The following is an 8910-nucleotide window of genomic DNA, read 5'->3' on the forward strand; positions in this document are numbered from 1 at the left end:
GGAAGGAGACAGTCCCACAGTTATAGGCTGCATATGTAAATGAAGTAACCCATTGTGTTGGGTCATTGGGGAGGTTGCTGATTATTAAAAACTAAAAAAAAAAAGTTCTTCCCCCATCCTTGTGACAACCTTTCTGCCTGACTGACACTTTTAAAACATTTTGTCTATAGATATGCAAAACTACCTGAGCCTGCAATAAATTGAAATGGCAGAAGAATGAAATATTAAGCCATAATTTTGTGATTGATTCAGTATTCCAAGTGTATGTCTGTTAACTGATTCTGTTCTGAGGTTTAACTGTCTTTTTAATGTCCCTTTCATTTTGTTCATTTACAGATGATGACACTAACATTGTTAGTGTTATGTAAACATACTGTAGTTACCTTCTTATTGTTTTTGGAGGTGGATAGGATTTTCCATATGGTGCTTGAAAAAAGGAGATCTGGAATGCAACAAACTCCTGAAAATCCTTTTGTGCCATAGGAATGGTTAATTTTTACAACTTTTTAATTACTCTCTGTAATTTTAAACTTTACCCAATATCCATCTTACAGAAATGTCAGTAACTGTGCTCTCTACTTTCAGGTAGATTTGAGCACATTTTCTTACTGAAATGCTGTCAGTGTGAGATCCTCTGTAACTTCTGAGAATCTTATTGATTAGAAGTATCTGCCAAGACCTATAATAATTTATCATTATTACCAAATTTATCATTATTACCAATTACCATACCACCAAAAAACATACAGATATTTTCAAAAATATCCAATATAGAACTAAATAGGGGTATTGTATGTTGGTTTGGTTTTGTTGCTGATCCAAATTGCATTTCTGCTTCCATAAACGTTCTCTAATTTGCTCTTACACAAAGAAATTTTAATATACATTTTCTCAATAGGTTAATGTAAGATAATGACTTTTTTCTGAGAAACATCATTATTTATAGATAAAGAAAGGAAAAGTTTCCATGTGCAAAATTAAGAAAAAGGAGGGTGAGTGAAGGAAAGGAAAAGAAAGCAAATCAAAGGGTGTCTTAGAACCCTGCACCTTTACCAGCACTTTATTTTCTCTCTGTCTGTATTGATTTCATGGGGCTGTGTTTGGAAAAATTAGGAAAAGCAACTGGAAGGGTGTTACTTTGAGGAAGAAATTAATATTTCTACAAAATTAAATACCATTCATAAAAATATGGGAAAAATAATTTCTGCTTCAGAGGAATGCCTTCTGTCATTCTCACTCATGCTTGGCATTCTGTGCTGAAATTAGTCCTGTGAAATTAGTTATTAAAATCTGTGTAAAGGCTCTCACTAGCTTTGCATTGTGCCCTAAAAATGGGGCTCTTAATGTATAGACTGCTCAACAAATGCTTGGCATCTTGTAAATAATAGACCAGTCATTAGAAACATGCAATAACATTGTTGTAACAATATGATTGTTGTAATGCAGATCATTTACTGGGCACTCTATACTTATGGGAATTACATTTGTGTGGCATAATCAAAGTCAATGACAATCTTTCTCTTGATTTCAATAGGCTTTGGATCAGGCTATTTGAGAAGTGCCATTAGCTGTCAGATGTGGTTTTGAAACTATATGTATCAATCTGATTAATTAGTAGCAATCTAAAATGTTTTCATGAATGGTTTCTTCAAATTCAGGCTTGCATAAAGGGCTCTGTAATATCTCATTATTGTGGTTCCTCCTACACCCTTTTAAGTTCTTTTTAATTCTCACTTGATAGTAAATTTAACCTCCCTACCAACGTAATAGATTAAATAACAGGCATTGTAATGAAATTCCAGTTAATTCCTTTTGCATGCAAAGCTGAAAAGGGATTAATTACTGTCAAAGAAACTTCTGGAATCATCTTTCTCAGATGAATTTCTTGACAAAGTAAGAGTTCTTTTAATCTTTTAAACTTTTCCAGTTGGGTTGTGCTGTGTAAAAGAAAGTGCTCTTGTATTATTTCCTTTTTTCAGTGTGGAAGCACTCAGAGGTGACCCTGAGGTTGGTGTGTTCCCCTGAAAACCTTCCCAGGCACAGTTGGTACCCAGAGCAGGATTTGCTCTTTCTTCTGGCAGGGCATTTCAAGTGCTGGGGATTGACAGCTGTGGTGTTCCAATGGTAGGGCTGAGAAGAAAAACAAATTTATGTTTTAATGCTGACATTAGCACTCACTGGCATCAGCATTTATTGTGTCATTATTATTTAAGAGGAGCTGGAGCTCTGCACATTTAAATAGTTGTACAATATTTCAAATTAATCCATTTTTTATTACAATGCCTCCTTTGAAATGTGATCTGAAAATTATTCACCAAGCAAAGCAAGAATCTGATTAAAAATAATTTTTGCAGAGTTTTGCTCTTAACTTATTGCTTATTAATTGAAGCAATGAATTCTGGAGCTTCCGTCATCAGCCAATTTCAGCCCGCTAAGAAGCATGAAATTTTATCTTCATCAATAAGTTTTTCTTTAAAGAAGCTGTATAAAAATTTATTACAATGAGTACTGTGTCTTTACCATTAAGAAAGATAGGTTTGTTTTCATCATAAAAAAAATTAACTAGATTTTTATTAACTGTTTTCTTAAACCCCTGAGGCTGATCATATTTTCCCTTTGCTTATATTTTTGCGAAGTATAATCATACAGAAAAATTGCTCTAAATCTTTCAACTTCTGAGTTAGGCTAATACGCTTTGATTATAAAGTCTGCCTTTGCATATTTTTTTAAACCTGTTATGTGTACTTAATATAATGCTTATATTTGCTTACTTCCATGAGTCTTTGACAAACTTGTATATGTGAAAGTGTCACAGATAAAATTTCTCAAAACATCTATTTTTGTTCTAGTATTGGGTTTTTGCATAGTACATTATGAAGGGTTTTGTGGAAGTTTATTAGAAAATTTTGACAAAAATAAATATTAAATTCTTTGAAAGTATAGGAACATTCTTCTATTATTCACTTTTACTTTTAGTGCTTGCTCCTGGATGGATGTGGTTCCACTCTGTGGTTTCCCTTTTGAGCTTCCTTCCCTCTTCCTTGGTTTTAGGAGTCACTTGAATTGTTTTTTTTAATTCCATCCTCTGTCATCTCCCTCCCTCCTCAGTACTTATATATACTAGAAGCAAACATAGAAACTACAGTAATTTAAATCTTTTGGCGTCCTTGTCATGCCACCTCTGACAGCCTGATGGCTCCAGGCTTCCCAAATTTCTTTATAGCGAAGGAATGAGAGAGGGACTGTGCCTCCTCCCCAAGCTGGCTTTGGGCAAGGAGCTGTTCCTCTGTAGCAGCCATGCACCCTTTCACAGCCAGGCTGTTTGAGGGGCTCTTTGGGCTACCAGGGATTGAGCTTTAAAAATGAATTTGCATCCATTTTCATCCATCCTGTCAAGGACTTGCTTTGCAGCTGTTCCTTCCTGCCATCACCTCAAAAAAAACCCCTGCCTTTACAATTGCCTTCCATGATCCCCTGTTTTCATATGGAGGTTTATAAAATAGCTTGAATATTTTTGTTTGTTTTCATCCTCTCACCTTCTTTTCACCTGTTCCTCCAGCTCACAGATCTGTGTGCTTGGCAAATGCTCCAGGCCTTTTTTGCTGTCTCTGAGCAGTTTTAAGTGTTGTACATGTGTTTTCTACTTTCTCAATGAATGCAGCCTACAGAATACCCTCACAAACCTTCACTCTGCTCCTCCTCTCATAGTATCACAGGCAATAAATAGCCTGGGCCCAGCAGTCTATTTATGGAAAGCAAAAAAAGCCTCTCAGTGGGATGCCAGTGTCAGTTTTTCATGGAGTTTTCAGAATGTCATTTTCTTGGCATAAATGTTCCTGTAATTAAGTATTCTCCATGCAGCAAAATTGATTCTCCATTCTGCAGTTTATAAACTTCAGCATTTCTTTGAGAATCCCCAGCTCATCTGCAGAGCACTGTGCCTGTTTCCCTGGCATGTTCCAGTTTCATGTTACTGATAGAAGCTTGTTTAAGAGGAAAAAGAAAGCCATTGAAATATAATCAGACACTATGTGGGTTGTTATTGTATCAATCCTTTTCTAATTATGTTGTTGGCATCCACATGACTCAAGCTGAATCTAAAAAAAAAAAAATTGATAGAAATTATCCTTGCAGTGCAAAAAGGAATCTGCTGAGAGAATATATGAATTACTATGCCATGTACCCGAGTCTAAATAAAAATATATTTTAACTTGCATTATTTTTAGTCAGAAAAAATAGTAAAATGAAGATGAGTCCTTAGTGAAAATTGCATCCTTCACCAGGTATGTATACAAAGAATGTAGGATTAGTTCCACAGTCCTGTGCTTCTGCAGTCTTCTGTCTCTTTGATCCATTCATGTGGGCAGATCAAAAGGAGAGTATGGGAGCATGAATATATTTTGTATATATTTGGGTATATTTTGCTTTGTCAGTATAATCAATGAATCAGATTTGGCCTGTGGCATGCATACCTTTTGTACGTTTTATCACTTCATTTCTAAACATCTTGATCTCACCACCATTTTTGATATCATGGAATATCCCACTTCTCCTGAGCATAACAATTCTGAGCTAAACCTGCTCTTAGAAGTTTCTTAAACCATAATAACTATTGGAAAAAGTCACTTTATAGAGAAAGGAGAAGAAAGATGATGGTTGCTGATTACTTATAATGGTTGGACTGGTTTTAAATTATGGTAAGGGACACAGAAAAGATAAAGGAGGGAAGGGAATATTTTGTGTGTGCATGTGTTTCCATGTATTTTGCACAGTGCTGTGTTTTCTGTGTTTTCACTGCTTTTTAGTGGTGTGAGTAAAATGTTGACGTTGGGCAGTTACTTGATATGTCAGATGGGGATTTGAAAGTAGAGTGTGACTTAAAGTGTTCATATGTATAACCAGGGCACTGATCCTAGTGGGCTGTAAGAATTTGTCTTCTTTTCTTCCCTCTACTGTCCTGATCCTGCAAACAGTATATTGAAAATATTTCACCTATTTCACACCTGAAAAGGAAACACAAAGGAAAACATATGTGTTTGCTTATTTGTCATTTGTTTGTTCATTTAATTATGCTTTTCTAGGTCAAAATTACCTAGATACTTTAGTCCTGAAAATCTCATTAATGCAAACTATGGGAAGAGAGGAACCTTTTAAATGCTCCCCTATTCTCCAGCTGGGCCAGGTGAAAGGGCAGTGCTTATCAGCTGGCTGCCAATTTAGAAATCTGTTTCAATAGGTGATCTTTCCATTGTTGCTGATCCTGCTTGGTTTTATTATATTTCCTGCTGGGAGAAAAACACTTTCTCCTGCTGGAGATTTTTATCATGCATGGTAGATAACGTTGGTTAGTACATTTCAGAGAAGAAAGGTTTGCTCTCCTTTATTCCTCTAAATGTTGCATGGTAGTCCATGCCAATGGTTTTCTTATTTTTGGATCACCATCCAGGTATCCCTTGGAGAGAGGAATACATGTGTCTTCATGGGACAGCAAGGAAAGTTACAGGGAAAACACAAATTTCTTGGTTGCCATAGAATATTGTGGCAGGGAATCCCCAAAGGAAAGTTTTTATCATGGTCTTGGAGCTTGTTGCTCATCTGCTGTAAGAATAAAAAAAGTGATGGTCTTACTCTTCTAACAGACATACAATTAAAAGCAGTTTCAGGTTCCCTTTGTTGGTCCAGATGAACTAGATGGGACCTTGCAGCAACTATCAACCTGTGTGCTGACAAAAATCCCAGAATGCTGGGATTAAAGGAAAGAAAAGTGAGGGAGGAGAAAGTATCCTTGTGACCCAATGAGACCTAAATGCAGAACAGCAAACAGAGAAGACAGCAGGGAAAATTCCACCCTCTGAGGGTAAGTCTGCACTAAGTGCAAACCATCCACCATTGTTTGGTCCTGCCTGCTGCCAGTCAGGCAGGAAGACTGGCTGCCAGTGAGGAATGATTACAGCTTTAGTTCTGTGATTGCTCCTCTTTGCTGGAGAGTGTTCATTAGGAGCAACATTACTATTCCATTCTTTCTTTTAGCACTGTAGGATGCTACTTGATTTTTTTATAACTCTTGGGGAGGCAGGGGGAAATCTGAGAATTCATTGTAAAGAGGTCTGTGATAGTTGTTCTTTTTAATTACATACTTTTAAAATGCCTTGGAGTCAACAAGATTCTTTTTCTCCAATCTCCCTAACTTTTCTAACAAACTATTAAAACTAATTTTGCTTCTAGGCTTGTGAAGCACCGTGGGTGGGAAAGCCAATTACATCAACATTTTATTTTTAAAAATAGCATGTATTTTCCCCCTATCAAGACCTGTTACATTTCCAGCAGCATTCAATACAATAGAGTACTGTTAAATATACCATTGGCATACAATCAACCACCATTTATTTTACTGTTGAGTGATTTGTTATAGTAGATAGAAACCATTCAATACCATTGACAAACAACAGAGAGTCCATAGCTCTGAATTACTGTTAGACTATTTTTATAATGAATGGAGGCTTAATTTCAGCTCAGTTTTCTTGTGGGTGCCAGACACAATTGTGCAGAGCAGAGCAACAGCTTTATTTATTAAGGCTTGCAATGCACTTTTGGCTAATTACTGCTGACTTGTCAGACAATAGTCAATGACCTTCATCAGGAAAGGTGAAACAATTCCTCTCACCTGATTCCTCCTGGCCAAACAGCTTCCAAGAAAACCACAGGATTGTCTAATTGATTACCTAGGAATCTTACAAACCAGTAGTGTTTGAGAGGCCTTTGGGGTCCAGCTGTGTTTTAGATATAGACATTTCCCTTTCTATCACAATACTCTGGCAAAAAAACTAAAGGCATTGTGAAGTTTTTACTCATGCCGGTGTTAGGAGGCTCAAGGGTCCACTCTGAAGTGTTGATGTTGTGCAAAAAAATGTATTCACACTAATGGCTTTCTGAGATCAGACCAAGAGCATTGTATAATGTAATTCCATCCATGCTCTGTAAAGCAGAAGGTATGAAGCACACTCTGCAGGTACATTGCCCTGCCATACCAAGGCACATCTGGCACACAAGTGTAGGGTGCCTTTTTATTTCTTGGCTAACAACCAGTGCTTACCTGAAGTAGATGAGGGAAAAAGAACAGGCAGTAATACAGTTCTATGTGCTCTAAGTTGTACACTAGACCTTTTTGTACTGATAAACCTGTACAGAACAGCCCTAGTGATTCCTCTGAAGTTCTTGTTCCTATTTCCCAACTCAAAAACTTTCCATAGAAACTCAAATTTAGTAAAGATTCTCCATCTCAGTTCATGCAGAAAGATTCCCACTTAAGTCTGGATATTCTTTCAGAATTGACTTTAGCACTGAATACCTCTTTGCAAAAGGCCTTACAAAGTCTACAGAGTCAGTTTATAACACTAAAATGATCAGTCAGCCTCAGCAGTGAGAACTTTTGATCTCATTCTTTTTGGGGAAACTATAGATTGTCTCCTCTTGTGTTAAGAGCAGAAAGATTCAGGTATTGTTGACAAAGACTGGCTCTGAAGTGATGGAATTGTATATGGAATGGAATATGGTTACATAAATGGAACATGGTTATTACCTTATTAAAAGACCTAAAGGGGTAGGATGTGACTGGGAATGAGATTTTCTTAAAAAGAAAAGATGTGCCAGTTGTTTAGGATGAAGACCTGTATATCCCTCCTCAGCTGAAAATAGTTTATTAATTTGCAGCTATTGGAGATATTTTCTGCAGATAATGATAAAATGGGATCCAACCCCACCCAGTGAATATTTTCATGTTTTTTTCAAGTCAGCAAATGCAAGAGGCACCTTTATTAAACAGAGAGACAAATGTGCTCTGATGTACTGTAACAAGGAGAAGCAGGATAATTTGGTCAAAGCTATAGAATAAATAGAAAACCTCAGAAATGCTGGCTGAACATAAATGTTACCACAAGAGAAGCTATTAAAAACAAACTTAAAAGTTTTAATAGTTCTGCCTAAAGGATTACTTGATCAAATAAACAGCTTATTGAGCCTGTAACCATAATAAGGTTAGAGTCCATTATAAATTAGAATAATTTTATTCTCTGGAAGTATTAATGTTATTTCAGGATCCTGTTATTCAAAAAAAAACCTGTTTTGTAACAAAAAACTGAATTTAAATATGCCATTTGAATGTAATCTGTCAAGTTTTTTAACACCTGCTTCTTCAGGTTATTGAATGAATTACATTCACTGTTGAATTAATAACACTGATAAGGATTGAACTAATTGGAATAACTGAGCCTCAATAATTTCTCACTGATAATATTTTCTTCCTGAAGAAAGAAGCTAAGGAGATTTAGGCTGAATGCTCTGAAATACCACCACAAGGAATTTGCAGTCAAAGAATGCTTTCCATCAAAATGTGGTCAACTTTAATAACAGGATAGTTTGGGGATACATAACCACCCTGAGGGGCACGCTGGCTTCACTAAAATGATCCAAAACAAACTAAAAAGGAAATACTTTGTCCTTTAAATGAAAAGGAATTTGAGTTATCCTTTAAAATGTAGAACAAATGGAACAATGAATGTAACTGGAGTTTTAAATATTGTTGAATGGTCTGTAACTCTTCATGCAGTTCTAAAAAGAAAAGTTAGCTACTTCCTATGTGTGTGCCTGGAGCCCAGCAGCCTTCAGGAATAACATCTTCTCCAGCTGTGACAGTGGGAGAGAGCAGGCAGCACCAGCTAAATAACAGATTCTGTCCATATTGTGATTCTCCATGAGTATGATGTGCTGAGCAAGTATATTTCACTAAAATGTGATGACTGAAATATATCTGAGAAAATTATAAAAACACCAATGAAAATATTGTTAAAACAAGAAATGATAACTGCATTTGGTAAATAGTTTCTTAGATATCACTTGATTCTAAACAAGCAC

This window comes from Zonotrichia leucophrys, chromosome 9 (genome assembly GCF_028769735.1).
Source record: "Zonotrichia leucophrys gambelii isolate GWCS_2022_RI chromosome 9, RI_Zleu_2.0, whole genome shotgun sequence".
Classification (NCBI taxonomy): domain Eukaryota; kingdom Metazoa; phylum Chordata; class Aves; order Passeriformes; family Passerellidae; genus Zonotrichia; species Zonotrichia leucophrys.